The sequence below is a fragment of the Diabrotica undecimpunctata genome, chromosome 1 (genome assembly GCF_040954645.1).
Source record: "Diabrotica undecimpunctata isolate CICGRU chromosome 1, icDiaUnde3, whole genome shotgun sequence".
NCBI lineage: Eukaryota > Metazoa > Arthropoda > Insecta > Coleoptera > Chrysomelidae > Diabrotica > Diabrotica undecimpunctata.
In genome coordinates this window covers 109,898,178-109,912,418 of record NC_092803.1, presented here as the reverse complement: position 1 = coordinate 109,912,418, position 14,241 = coordinate 109,898,178, and the positions used below count along the sequence as shown (strand labels likewise).

Below are 14,241 nucleotides of genomic sequence, written 5' to 3'. Positions count from 1 at the left end.
CCTCCATTTTCTAATCACCAAAACGTCTAATGCTGTTGACTCATGTTGCTGCTCAATGTATTTTAATGCAATTTCCATTGCATTTTGGGCTTCTTTCTTGAGAAACCGTTTCCTCTTTTTCAACGTCACTACTCTCATCATATTCCTCTGGTTCTTTGGTTGCTACATCTACATCATTCAAAAATTCATTTTCAAGCTGATCATCACAGTTTATTATCCAATTTTCCACATCTTCTGGCTGTAAAGCTTCGTTAGCCGATAACTTTTGAAGGTCTTGTAGAGTGGATTTGTTTTCTTCTTCTTCAGTCCCTGCAATTTTCGAGATCACAACTAGATTCTCAACATCTGGTAAAAGTTTTCTTTAAGATTTAACAAACGTTGAAGAGGGCATTTCTTGAAATGCTGTAGCTAACATATAGATAACGTCCTTGATATTGATATTTTTGATGACTTCTAAAAAAAATTTGTTTTCACTCTCCGAATGTTGCAGAATTTCAGAAACAAGTTTACGCCTGTATCGTCATTTTAAGCTTTCGATCACTCCTTGGTCCATCGGTTGCACTAAGCTTGTCATATTAGGAGGAAGAAAAACTAATTATATGTCATCTACATCGCAGTCATGAGGATGGGTTGGAGCATTGTCTATCATTAGAACTGCTTTGATAGGCTAATTTATATTTTTTAAATGTTTTTTTAACTTTTGGAACAAACTCTAAATTAAACCACTTCTTAAACCAGTCTGAATTTATCCACGCTGATTTTTGTGACTTATAATAGACCGGAAGGCAAGATGGATTCAAGTTTTTGAATGCCCGTGGCTTAGCAGACTTATCAATAACGATTGGTTGGTTGAATAACATTAGATATGCAGATGACACTATAGTTTTTGCCGATAATCTGAATGACTTACAGATATTAACAAATCGCATAACAGAAGTCAGCAACAGATACGGACTAGCTCTTAACATAAAGAAAACCAAATTTATGACAATTAGTAAAAAACCAATACTAAACGCTCAACTTACAATCAACCAACAGAATATCGAAAGAGTCGAGCAATATACATATCTAGGCACCAATTTAAATAGCCAATGGGACCACTCAACAGAAATTAAACAGCGAATAATAAAAGCAAAAGCAGCATTCGTTAGAATGAGAACCATTTTCAACAGTCGAGACATATCATTAAAAACAAAATGCCGTCTATTGAACTGCTACATATTCACAGTTCTGCTCTACGGAATGGAAGCATGGACACTGACTGTTGCATCTATGAATCGGCTCGAAGCTTTCGAAATGTGGTGTTATAGGCGCATCTTACGTATATCCTGGGTTGACAGAGTTACTAATGTGGAGGTCCTGCATAGAATGGGGAAAGAATGTGAAATTCTCATGACCGTCAAAACTAAAAAGTTGGAATATCTAGGACATGTAATGAGAAATCAAGAACGTTACGGCCTTCTCCAGCTGATTCTCCAAGGGAAAGTAAATGGTAAGAGAGGACCGGGAAGAAGACGCATTTCCTGGCTTCAAAATTTACGAAAGTGGTATAACACGACTACCACTGAACTGTTCCGCGCTGCAATAAATAAAGTAAAGATAGCCGTGATGATCGCCAACATCCGGAACGGATAGACACTTTAAGAAGAAGATCAATAACGAAAAGAAGAATTTTGTGAGTCCCTGTTGCATTCGAAAAAACGGTCACTGTAATACGTTCTTTGTTCTTTTTAAAGCCACAAGCAGACTGTTCATGACTGCCTAGGAAAGTTGTTTCTGGTAACATTTTAATGTTTAGCCCGGTCTCGTAAATATTATAAACTTGTTCTGGAGATAATTTCTCTGTTTCAATCATTTCACCAAACTCAAATTCAGTCTTGAATTCTGTCGCACCAGAAGAATCAGCAGACAGTTTTTCTCCACTTACGTGTGCGAAATGAATTCTGTGTCGCTTCTTCCATCGATCAAGCCAACCATCACTTGCCACAAATTCGCCTCCATTATTAATCTTCTGGTGGATAGCCAAAGCTTTTTCTTTCAAAATTGGGCCGGTGTATCTCTTCGACGTTCCTGAAGAAACCAAATCCACAAAGCTTCATCGACGACCTCGCAAATCGGTTTTGTTCTCGTACAACGGCTACCCAGATTTTTATCAGATTCCATTTTCGAGCAAAACTTCTCAATGGACCGTCTATCTTTTCGCCAGTCATTTACAGTGCTTTTTCCAACATTAAATTCTGCACATATTTTCGTCACGGATTTACCATTATCAATCCGCTTTAGCACTTTTAAACGTGTCTCCATCGAAACCACAATTCGTTTACGATTTTTGCATTCATTGGGAAAGTATGTTATGTACGTGCGTACCCACCGCAGAAACAAACCAAACTGATCAAAACGACAAGTACCCGTGTTGTCAAGTCAAATTTTGTAAAAGTTACTAGATTTCACTGAAAAAAAATCACTAGAATTTCACTAGATTAAAAAAATAGATTTGTATAGACTTTACAATAAACAAATGTTATAGCTTTGCAATATTTTCAGGGGATTTTGATATATTTGACTAATAATCCAGGTTCAAAAGTTAATTAAAGACCTTAAATAATTATGCTGAAGTCATTACACCAAACAACTATAATTCAAATTTTATTTAATAAACAAAGAACCAAATGAAAGTGCTCAATCAGCCATGAGGAAACAATTTTAAGTTTTATTATATTTGGGGGAATTTTAGGTCATAATGTTTACATAAACGTTTAGTCATCTGTTTGTAACAGATACGACAACCGGTGATCTTTTTAATTCATCTTTTGAGTTTGGCTAATGGATTTAAGTACATGATATTTATGTTATCTTAGAATATGTTATGATTAAACTATAATTATTTTAAATGTTCGGGGATTTTTCTTTCTTTGCAAAGTAATTGTTAAACAATACAGTCACAATTTTAATAAAATCGTGACTGAATTTCTTGGCGATTGGCTGTTGTAAACAGGCCGGTTAATCCGTTGACCGGTTAACGCGAAGCCGGTTAAGAGGAATTATACTGTATATAGTTTATTTAAATTTATTAAAGTATTATATAAGTAAATACCTCACTATGGAAATTACAAAACAATACACAGAACGTGAAGGAATAAAATATAAAAATTCAACTCGAAATTATAATATTTATAGGTAAAAAATTTGATATATTTGTGATACTTAACTTATATACTATCAGGATCAACTAAGAGTTAAATAGAAAACTGAACCTATCTTTTCTTTAGCTGAACCGTACTAACTGTTTCTTATAACAGAGTTTCAATTCCTCCAGATACGTACCTGTATCTACTACAAAATATTTCAAGTGTGGAAGTGTCAAATGAGGTATGTGTCAAAATTTTATTGTAGAAATAATATTAAGAAAAAATTTTTAAAAACAAAACACTTATTTTAATTGTCATTATGAGTATAAATAAAACAATACCATGTTACGGAAAGTTATGTTTATTAATGAAAACGGCAGTACCATGTATTATCAGAAAAAGTAAAACACTAAATCGTGTGCTATAAAAACATGTGTGTCATAAAAACAACAAAATATAAATGACGTATAAATGACGTTTTTTAAAATATAATCATGAATGAGATAAGATATATAGAAAATATAAGATATATTAAACGAAAACAAGGGTTTGCTTTTGAATCCATAACTGCAATGCTGTATTCAGTGTGGGCTCTGAATATTTTTAATATTAACGAAGTTTAATATAACTTATTAATTGTAAATCTCAGTGATATATTGAAATAAGTGTACAAACTTTTTACATAATATACAGTTAAAGTAATATAAAGTCAACTAGATTTCAATTATTTGTTATTGTTGTCAATGAACGAATCCAGTTTTATCAGCAAAATATCCAGTTTTAGTAAAGGGTTGTACCTGTTTTAGCAGGCGTGCAGGGTCGAACTTACTTTATACGTAGTATTTATCGAAATATATTCAAACATGGAATCACACAACAGTTCTACAATTCAAAACCATTAAAATCAAATAAACTTATTACAAACATGTTCTTCGGCAGCTTCGAAACTGCAATTTCTTTTCAAAGAACAGGCAATTATTTTTAGTGCCTTAAAAACATCAAAGTTCAAGACTACCTTTTTCACTGAGAACTAAAATTCAACCTGAAGCATGTTTAAATTTTCTTTAAAATTATTTCCCTTAGAAAATAATTTCACGCCGTCTATGTCTATATATTTTGTTAAAAGCCTTAAAAATAACCCAACAGCAACGAGCGATTCGCTACGCTTTTTTTAACAATGAAATATTTCGCCACATGTTCTCTGTTCTTTTTATCTATCCTTTGCTAAATAGAAACCTTTCCTAGTAACAAAGGAATCAGTGCCTATTATGAAATCCCCGGTCTACTTTCTCAGAAAAGCAGAAGAATTGGTTTTCGGTGAAAGTATAATTCCTGTCAGGAGAGAGTGGTTAGGTTAAAAAATGACCACACTAGCCTTGCTATTAAATATCAACTTTGCGTGGCACTCTTCAGCCAATACTATCACTCCTTTTGTATCTTTAGCTTGCCTAAGATTCGAACGAATTCACTTCGAATTCATTTTCGAGTTGGTTCCTGTGGCAAGCGGTTTGTCTCCATCACACGGCGGTAAGTGTATTTTCAATTCACCCTTATCTATATAAAATATCTTTACACAGTGAGTCCTATATTAACTATTTGCCCTTTTGTCAAACAGACATGTTCGTTCATCTCTACCTTTATTCGAAGCCATAGTTCATCTCTACTTTCATTTGTCTCTTCATTTATCTCTACTACTTACTACTACATGTGCTGTTCCTGTCTGGTTGTTTCTCTTTTCGTCTGCCTAAGTCAATTCGAGGATTACTGATTGAAGACCGTAATTCGTTGCTGTACCTGCCGTCCAGTACCTGTTGCCAGGACCTAGTGTCAAGTGTCTTTATTGAGGGCATAACGCCATTACCTGTGTCAACTTGTTGTCTACTGTATCGTGAGTAACTATAAATTTTATTGACTAAAGCTCAACTTCGAAACCTAAATAGTAAGAAGTTGATTTACAACATTCAGTTTAGTGACTTTGCTATTTATGGTTAAGTATAACCGAATGAACTATCACGGGTATAAACTTACGATACAATATATAGGTATAATTATACGAACCATTTGTTTTATTAATGTAGGTCATATTTATGGTAAATTTTAGGAATAGATTCGAGATGATCACGTTCAAAAAAAATTTAGTACTTAAATGTTTACGTATTCTCAAGGCATAATAATAATTTATTTTGACGAATATTGACAAGTATAATATTCCTCGTTTTTTTTTCTATTTTTGAGAATACTATGTTATTCAGAATTATTTTTCAAAAAAGATATTTTTTTGTTGTATTAGATAATAAATTGTACATTCACTTATCTCGTGCCATTTAACTGTGCCGTAAGAATTGTTATAGTGCATTTTTTTTACTAATATACCTCAATATAACTGTGTTGACGAACTATTTGCTTTTTATTTTTTGTTATGATATGAATTTATATTTTTGTGCAAGGTGTATCTGTTTCAGGCATTTTTATTGATTTATATTATTATTTGTTTTATCATATAACTAGTGTATACAGTGATGAGTGCCTTACCACCCGGCAAAATAGCGGAAAGAATAGAAGACAGATTAAGTTGTGAGATAGTATGAGATAAAGCTAGTTCTTGACGTGGCTATTTCACTTCAGTCATAATTATACGGATGACCTCGAAAATATTTTATTTTAATAATTTCTGATGTTAGAATAAATGATTGAATAAATTAAGATATATTATAGTAAAAAACATTAATTATTAGCGATTTTAAATTATAAATCTTTAAGTTTATTTAATAATAAAAATAACTTAACTGAAATATTTGATTAAAATAAAGGTAGGTATGTTCAATCCGAAAACAATTATTGTGTGTAGAATTGGCGGAATAGTTAGAGACGTGGTCTAGTGACAAGAAGATTGGAGGTTCAATTCACACCAAGGATAAAATTTTTGTTTTATTCAATCAAAAAATAATAGAAAATATGATAGATATTAGGTAAAAAGTTTTCGAAAACTCATTATTTACAGTTTATTATTATTCCAATGTTAAAAAATATAAATACAAAATAATTCAAATTCAATTTCAGTTTTACAGTCTTCAGTTGTGATTGCAAAATAATCCGGTTAAGACTGTTTAATGCCAAATCCATCACTAAATTCTCAGTGTTAATATAAATTCCTCTGTACAGGTAATGATTTTCAAAACAATTAACAACATTGTAATGGATGCGCGCGAACAGCTGCCTGCTTTACAGCTAACCAAATCATCAAGCCATCAAAAATAATAACATACCGAGAAGTGTTTTTGCACGGTAAACAGAAACTTTTTATTGAAAAAACAATTCGTGAAAATGGTTTTAACGGTCGAGGAAAAAGTGCAAATTGTTGTCTGGCATGTGAATGGATTATCAGACAACATGATTAGACAACAATTTGTAAATATGTTTCCAAATAGGCTGGCTCCAGCACGATCAACAATTCAGTCTATTATACGTAATTTTTTTTTTTACTTATGGATCCGTATTCACTCCAAGAGGAGTTCGTAGACGAAGGGAGGTAAATCCAGATTTGGAACTAAGGGACACTTTAATTTGTGCAAGTATTGAGCAAAATCCTATCCAATCAACATCTCGTCTCGGAGAACAATATGGAATTTCAAGATTTAGAGTAGGTAAAATTTTGAAAAGACATGGATACCGTCCCTATAAACTTCATAAATCCAACGAACAATTCCCTGGGGATCAATATAGACGTTTAGAATCTTGTCAAACTGCAATGGAAATGTCACATCAAGATGAACATTTTTTAGAGAACGTTTTGTTCACCGATGAATGTACGTTTTCATTGCAGGGCCGTCACAATTCAATGAATGCTCGGTATTGGTCTCGAGGAAATCCTCGTCAGATTTATGTCGCTCGTACCCAGCGTCCTCGAAAAGTAAATGTTTGGGGAGGTATAATAGGGAATCATGTCATTGGTCCATTTTTGATAGACGGTATGTTGACTGGGCGGAAATACTTGGAACTTCTGCAAAATCAAATTGTCCCAGCCCTTCGTAATTTACCAATACCTTTCGATTCCATATGGTTTCAACACTATGGTTGTCCTGCACATAATTCTCGCATCGTCAGTGAATATCTCAGTGCGACTTTTCCTAATCGATTGATTAGTGGCCACGGAGATATTTTTTGGCCTGCAAGATCACCTGATCTTGCACCTTGTGATTTTTTTATGTGGGGATATATCAAGTCCAAGCTATATGGAATTGAAGACGATAGGCCTAATTCTCTCCAAGAATTAAGAGAAAAGATCTCTGATTCAATGAGAGGTATTAGTCCAGAAACATTAACTAATGTTAGACGAAACTTTTATAATAGATTGGGTTATTGTTCTGCTGCTAATGGAGGCTTATTCAAACATTTATTGTAAATACATTTCATTAGAATAATTTTTTTTATTTTTATAGAATTTCTACCTATTTAAATATTTTTGGAAGTACATTTATTTAGAACGTTCTTTTATGTTTGAAGAATTATTACTTTATTTTCGAAAGTACGACATTGTTTTTTCAATAAGATTTTCATGTTTTACTACAAACACTTCTAATAAAAACTGAAATAAATGTCTAGTGATTTAAAGCAAAACGATATATCTGCATAATTTTAAATTTTTAAAAAAGTAAAACCTTCATGTGGGATTTGAACCCTGAGCGCCTGCATGAGAACATCGTGACTTGAACTCTGATCCATCAAACTTTTATATTTCTTTAGTGACAGTTTGGGTTATTGTTCTGCTGTTAATGAAGGCTTATTTGAACATATTGTAAATACGTTTATTTACAATATTTTTTTTAATTTTGTAGAATTTTTACTTAAGCAAAACGATCTCTGCATAATTTCAAATTATTAAAAAAAAATAAAAAAAGAAAATCACATGTGGGTTTTGAACTCTAATCGTCTGCGACACGTCTGTGTCGAGTTCTTACCACTAATCCACGAAGGATATTGATTATTCCGTGACAAGAGTGTATGCAATCCTCACATCATAGAAGAAATTATTCTTGATTAATAATTTAAAACTTAAGATTAAATAATTACTATTAATTAAATTATTTTATTCACATTTTTGCTTTATTGTGGTCAATCAGTTTTTACTTTATGTGAAATTAAAAAATGGAAATACGTCACACATACGTTACACATAATAATTATGACCGAGGTGATTTAGCTCGAAGCTAACGTCTAAAGGTGTGAGACTATCGATTTATAATGTTAATTATAGGTTGCTACCGATTATTTCCCACCTCTACTACTTTCATCTCTTTTTATTTCACAACGTAGTATATGTTCTATCTTTTGCGTTATTTTGCCGGTTCTTAAGGCACTCATCACTGTATATGTCGAAATATTAAGTTTGTACCGCACAATCATAATACCTTTTCTCTCACTAACTGTCTCTTTACCTTTCTTGTTATCTTATTCTATATGTTTTAAGGTTTCCCTGTTCCTCTAAAAATAGGGTGGTGCCCAAAAAATTCCCTTTTTTTATCTTCTAACTTCTCTTCTCTTATCTTCTAACTTCTCGTCTCTGTATCTTCAGTACTTCTCTAACTGATTCTTTATATTTGAGCTGTAATAAGAGCCCCGACCAAGATACCTTTACCAGACTGAAGCCCGAGCCTAGTACCGTTCTTTGTGTAACCTCTAATTTGTCATCAAAGAAGCTACACAGAAAGAAAATTGCGCCCAACGTGGGGCTAAATGAAAGAAAATGATGCCCAAACGTGGTAGCTAAATGGTAAAAAATAGCACCGCAACGCAGTCTTCAAATATAAGAATCTTATCTTCTTTTTTCTCGACTCATTTTTTTATCTAAACGAGTTTTAAAAAATGGAGTCTTTTGTTATCTCTTAACTCAAGGTAAATCAGATTGATTACGAACTGAAAATCGGAGGTATAAAGTCAAATAGAACTCTTTCCGAAAAAAGTCTATTCTTAAGAAAGCCCTTCAGAAAGCCACTCCGATTATCGATCTAACCGAAAATCCCGTTATCTTCGAAGACAAATCGAGCCAGATCGAAAGTATCTTTTCTGAAGTCGAAAATCTTATTTCCGAATTTGAAGGAAACCCTAGTGATTCCGTCTACAAAAGAACAATGGCCCATTTATTCCATCTTTCCCTGAGACTCCAATGTCTAACCCCAGATCCACAGAAACCTGTAGAATCGAATTTTAAAGACGAAGCTATCTCTACCTGCCTTCTGTTAGAAGCAAACTTAGACGATAAAATTATCGCTACCGACTCAAATCTCGCATATATACCTTTAACTTCACAAGCCCCTATGCCAGCCATTAACCCTATCGTCCATGTTAATACTCCTGTCACCGTAGGTGACTGAAATATTAAATTTTCCAGCGATCCCAAGCATTTATTTAGTGTCTTGGAAAAAATGCAAAATCTTGCTGAATCGCGTGATATTCCCGATACGATACTCTTTCGATCTGCCGTGGAATTTTTCTCAGATAACGCAGCTAAATGGTTTAGCAGCGTTAAATCTAAACTTACCTCTTGGCCACAACTGGTCGAATTACTTAAATTCAGTTTCTTCCGCATGGCTATGAAGACGAACTGTGGGATCAGATCAAAAGCCGTAAGCAAAGGAAAAATAAATCGCATAATATGTATGTATTTGTCCAATAAACAAACGGTGGATGATTTTATGAATAATCATGGTCCAATAGAAATATAAGGTGGAATTGTCAGAGAAAAAAGGTTAGTTACACCAGCGGAACGCCTTGTGCTCTCCAACTTATGTCCTACAATACCACACGAATTGCTATTCAATAAGTTACAAAAAATCATCATAATTCCTGTCTCCTCATGACATTCCTAAAAATAAGTACTTCTATGCCGGAGTACAATCACATTCTTTCTAAGACAAATATATATTAGTCCTCACACTCTAAGACTTTGCTATAACTGCAAGAAATCAGGTCACATAGTATCACAGTGCTCCGAACCGCTAGCTCAATTAATCCTCAACCAAAGCAATGAAACATCGTTATCCAGCACAACAAATATTTATTTGCAAAAACCCAATGATACAAATATCTATTTCTAATGACCCAGAGATACCCAACAAAGTAGATGCATCAAATAAGGACAGTCACATAACTAATCAACCAAAACTTAGCTTTGATGAAATTATTTTCCCTGCAGCAGATCCACCTTGAAAACAATGTAACATTTTTCCAATACCTAAAGTCCAAGCAAAAGCTTAGAAAACTAAAATTAGTTCAGCAAGCACTTCTAAATGCACATTATCTCTCTTACTTGAATCTGCTAAAAGCTTCATAAAAAATCACTTTCCATCTTTCGCTCTAAACATTGACCAACTTAACACTCTACTAACGAATATCACTGGTTCAACAGATCCTATAGGCATGATTTAAGAATAAACTACAGACATACCAGCCTTATCTGATATGCTCAGTCAAGTTTACTTCTACTTAAAAGAAATATCCATAAATCGCAAATTCACATCCTTAAAAAAAATCTATAATTATCTTGGTAATGAGGCATCTTACTGGAAAAGTGACACATCTCAATTTTTTTTTTTTTTTGGTGGTAAATCTTCTAAAGACCGTACCAGGCCATGTCCCCGTTAAGGATGACCTGGCGTGAGTTGGATTCAGGGTGGAAGGATCCATCCGCACGCAGTCCAACCAGAGGAGTCGTGCTCACAGATACACCCATAGCTCCCTGCCTGCCAACTAAAGTCCACCCCCTTTTATACAGGCTACTCATGCGGTAGGTCCTCTTCAGACCGGTGCATCGCATGAATAGCCCATCCCCTCTCTCTCTCTCTCTCTCTCTCTTTCGCCCTCTCTCTCACTCTCTTACCTACCTTTGCTGTAGATCCCTCTCCAATATCTCCTTCTTTCTGACAATTTGAGTTACTGCCTCCAATATTGCCTTGTACTCAGTCTCTCCTCTCATTGCTACCTGCATTATGGTATTTGTACTTACCCTACCTAGCTTTCTGTACAATTCGTTTCTGTCCTCATCAAATCTTCTGCACTCGACTACACAGTGCTCGGCCGTGTCAGCCACTCCACAGTCTGTGCAATTTCCATCCGCAACCTTCCCTATCCTTTCTAGATAGGCCCTGAAGGAGCCGTGCCCTGTTAGGAACTGGGTGAAAAAGTAATTGGTGTCTCTGTCCCCGCACTTCATCCAGTCTGCGATATTTGGAATTAATACCCTCGTCCAGGCCGCTCTATGCTCATTTGTCCATTCTTCCTGCCATTCCGTTATGCTCCTATTCCTGGCTATTATTTTCTCCTGCTCATCCTTCCCGTAGGTTTCTGCCCTTTCTTTCACCATCAAGTGGATGGGTAACACACCCGCGATCACTTGTATGGCCACCGTTGATGTTGTTCTGTATGCACGTGCTACCCTTAGTAGTGCTTTCCTTTGGACGTTCTCTAGCATTCGTCTATATTTCTTGATGTTAAGCACTTGTTGCCATACCGGTGCCGCGTAAAGTATAGTAGAGTGGACCACTTCCATTAGAATTCTCCTTTTGGCGGTCCCCGGACCCCCCACATTGGGCATAATCCTTGTCAGCGCCGCAGTCCTCACCTCTGCCTTGCTAACGACATATTTCACGTGCTCGCCAAAAGTTCGCCTCGTATCTAGGACCACTCCCAAGTACTTCACTTTTTTGGCAGGTACGATGCTTTCTCCCTCCAGGACAAAAACTATATGGTCTCTGGCCCTCGGACCCTTGAGAATCATAGCTTCAGTTTTCTCGGCCGCTAACATGAGATCTCTGCTTCCCATCCACGTCTTCACTTTGTTGAGGGCTCGATTCCCTCTCTGCATGATTGACCAGTTTTCATCGTGTTCCACCAGCACCACCAGATCATCCGCATATGCTATTGCCTGTACGCCGGTGCCCAGGTCGGTCTCCAAAATCTCGTTGTAAAGAACATTCCAAAGCAATGGCCCCAGTACGGAGCCTTGCGGCACTCCTGTCGTGGTTCTCATAGAGTTACCTCTCGCAATGTTGATGCATCTATCTGTGAAGTAGTTCCTAACCAAATTCTGCAAATAGGAAGATATCCCCAAGTCGCCCAGTAGTCTGACGATAATTTCCCAGCTAGCGCTATTAAAAGCATTTCTTATATCAAGGAAGAAAGCCACCATCCATCTGCTCCTACATATGGATATCTCCCTCTTGATCCTGCTTATAGCCTCTACCGCAGATTTCCCTTTCCTGAACCCATACTGCCGGTCGGATATGCCACCCCTCTCCATTATTTCCCTCTCTAGCCTTGTCTTCACAAGAATCTCAAAGACTTTGCCTAAGGTATTTAACAGGCATATAGGTCTGTACGCCCCGGGCTCCTCTAATTCCTTTCCTGGTTTAGGGATAAGTATGAGATTTGCCGTTTTCAGGTCTCCTGGGAACTCTTGTCTTCTTAGCAGGTTGTTCATAATATCCTGTACCCATTGCACTTTATCCTCAATGATGGTTTTTATTATCTCGGGTACCACTCTATCCGGTCCAGGCGCTTTTCCTGCTTTGAGCGTTTTGCCAGCTTCCGTCACCTCTTCCCTTGTGAATTCAGTCACCGGTGTCTCTAATTGGAGTGGTATAAATCTTATTTCTTCCCTCTGTGGGAAAAGAGCCTCAGCCAGTTCTTTCCTTCGACTTTCCTCGATCTTAAAGAAGCCTCCTGTCCCTTTAAAACTCTTGACAACTATTCGGTAGGCGTCTCCCCAGATATCATTTTCAAGATTTTCGCAAAGTTTTTTCCAACATCTCCTTTTTTCGCCATTTATTTCTCGCACCAGCTCTTTCTTCATGGCTTTTAATGTTTCTACCTCCTCTTCCATCACTCGATGCCTCCCTCTGTCCCTCGTGACTTTTCTTCTTAGCTCGATGTAGCCTCTTCTTATTTCTTCAATCCTCTCCGTCCACCAATAGGGACGACTGTTTGCTCTCCTTCCCCGCGGACTGCACCTTTCTGCTATATCTTTTATTTTCTCGTATCCCTCTTCGAAGTTTCGGGCCTCACCTTCCATTCCTTGGATTTCCTCTTTAACTCTTCTTTTGTCAAGATATTTCGACCTGCCTCCCTCCCTTGGTTTTGTTACGTTTCCTCTAATTTTAAGCAAAATGTATTTGTGATGAGTGAATATTTCTCCATCCAGAACGTCCCACTCTGCCACCTTTCTACTTATCGGCGTCGTTGCCATTGTGACGTCAATATGTGTCTGACTTTCTCCTCTGACGAAGGTCGCCTTACCGTTGTTGAGTACCACCAAATTTAGAGTCTGGATAATCTCATTCCACATTTCTCCCCTCTCGTCATTCCTTGGCGCCCCCCATGAAATAGACTTTGCATTCAGATCCCCAGCAACGATTAGTCTTTTTTTTCCTACTATGGTTTCTGCTATTTCCTCTACCAGATTCTTATAATCTCCTAGTGGGATATTAGGGGAGATATATGTCGCCACTATTGTGACGTTCCCAAGATCCAGGATCAGAAATCCGGCTTTCCTCTGGCAGGACACATCTCAATTAAGCCAATATTAAGATTCAAGTCTCTACTTCAGTGGAATATTGATAGATTTTTTCATCGCCTTGCTATGCTCCAACATCTAATTGGTGAACAATCTCCTGATGTAATATGCCTACAGAAAACTAATCTGAATCCCCCAAAAAAATTATACTCCAATCAATATGACTGTTTTCGCAAAGATAGGATAACAAATAATAATTTTTTTTTAGGCGGTGTAGCCACATACAATCAACAAACAGGTATTTTATTTGTAACGTTTACTTACCCTCCAGTCGCCAAATAACGTCAACGATTTAAAGGATTTATTCAGTCAAATACCATCCCCTCGCATTATTGCGGGCGATTTTAATAGTTGTAATATTATTTGGGGCTCCTCTTATACAGATGCTAGAGAAAGAATTTTCGAAAATATAATTTCAGATTTTCAATTGAATTTTCGGAGATTTTACAGCAATTGATTCTACTTTTGTTCTTGGTGACACAGTTATCAGACTATATTTTTAAATGTGATTTAGAGTAAAATGTGAAAAGTTAGAAAGCCTACATC

At 36.1% G+C, this 14,241-nt stretch overlaps 1 protein-coding gene across 2 annotated transcripts in view; it reads left to right on the top strand.

The window, feature by feature from the left end:
- The window catches only part of LOC140452303 (cytochrome P450 4d2-like), a 102,386-nt gene that overhangs the window by 67,760 nt on the left and 20,385 nt on the right, over window positions 1–14,241 (top strand). The window lies entirely within an intron of this gene.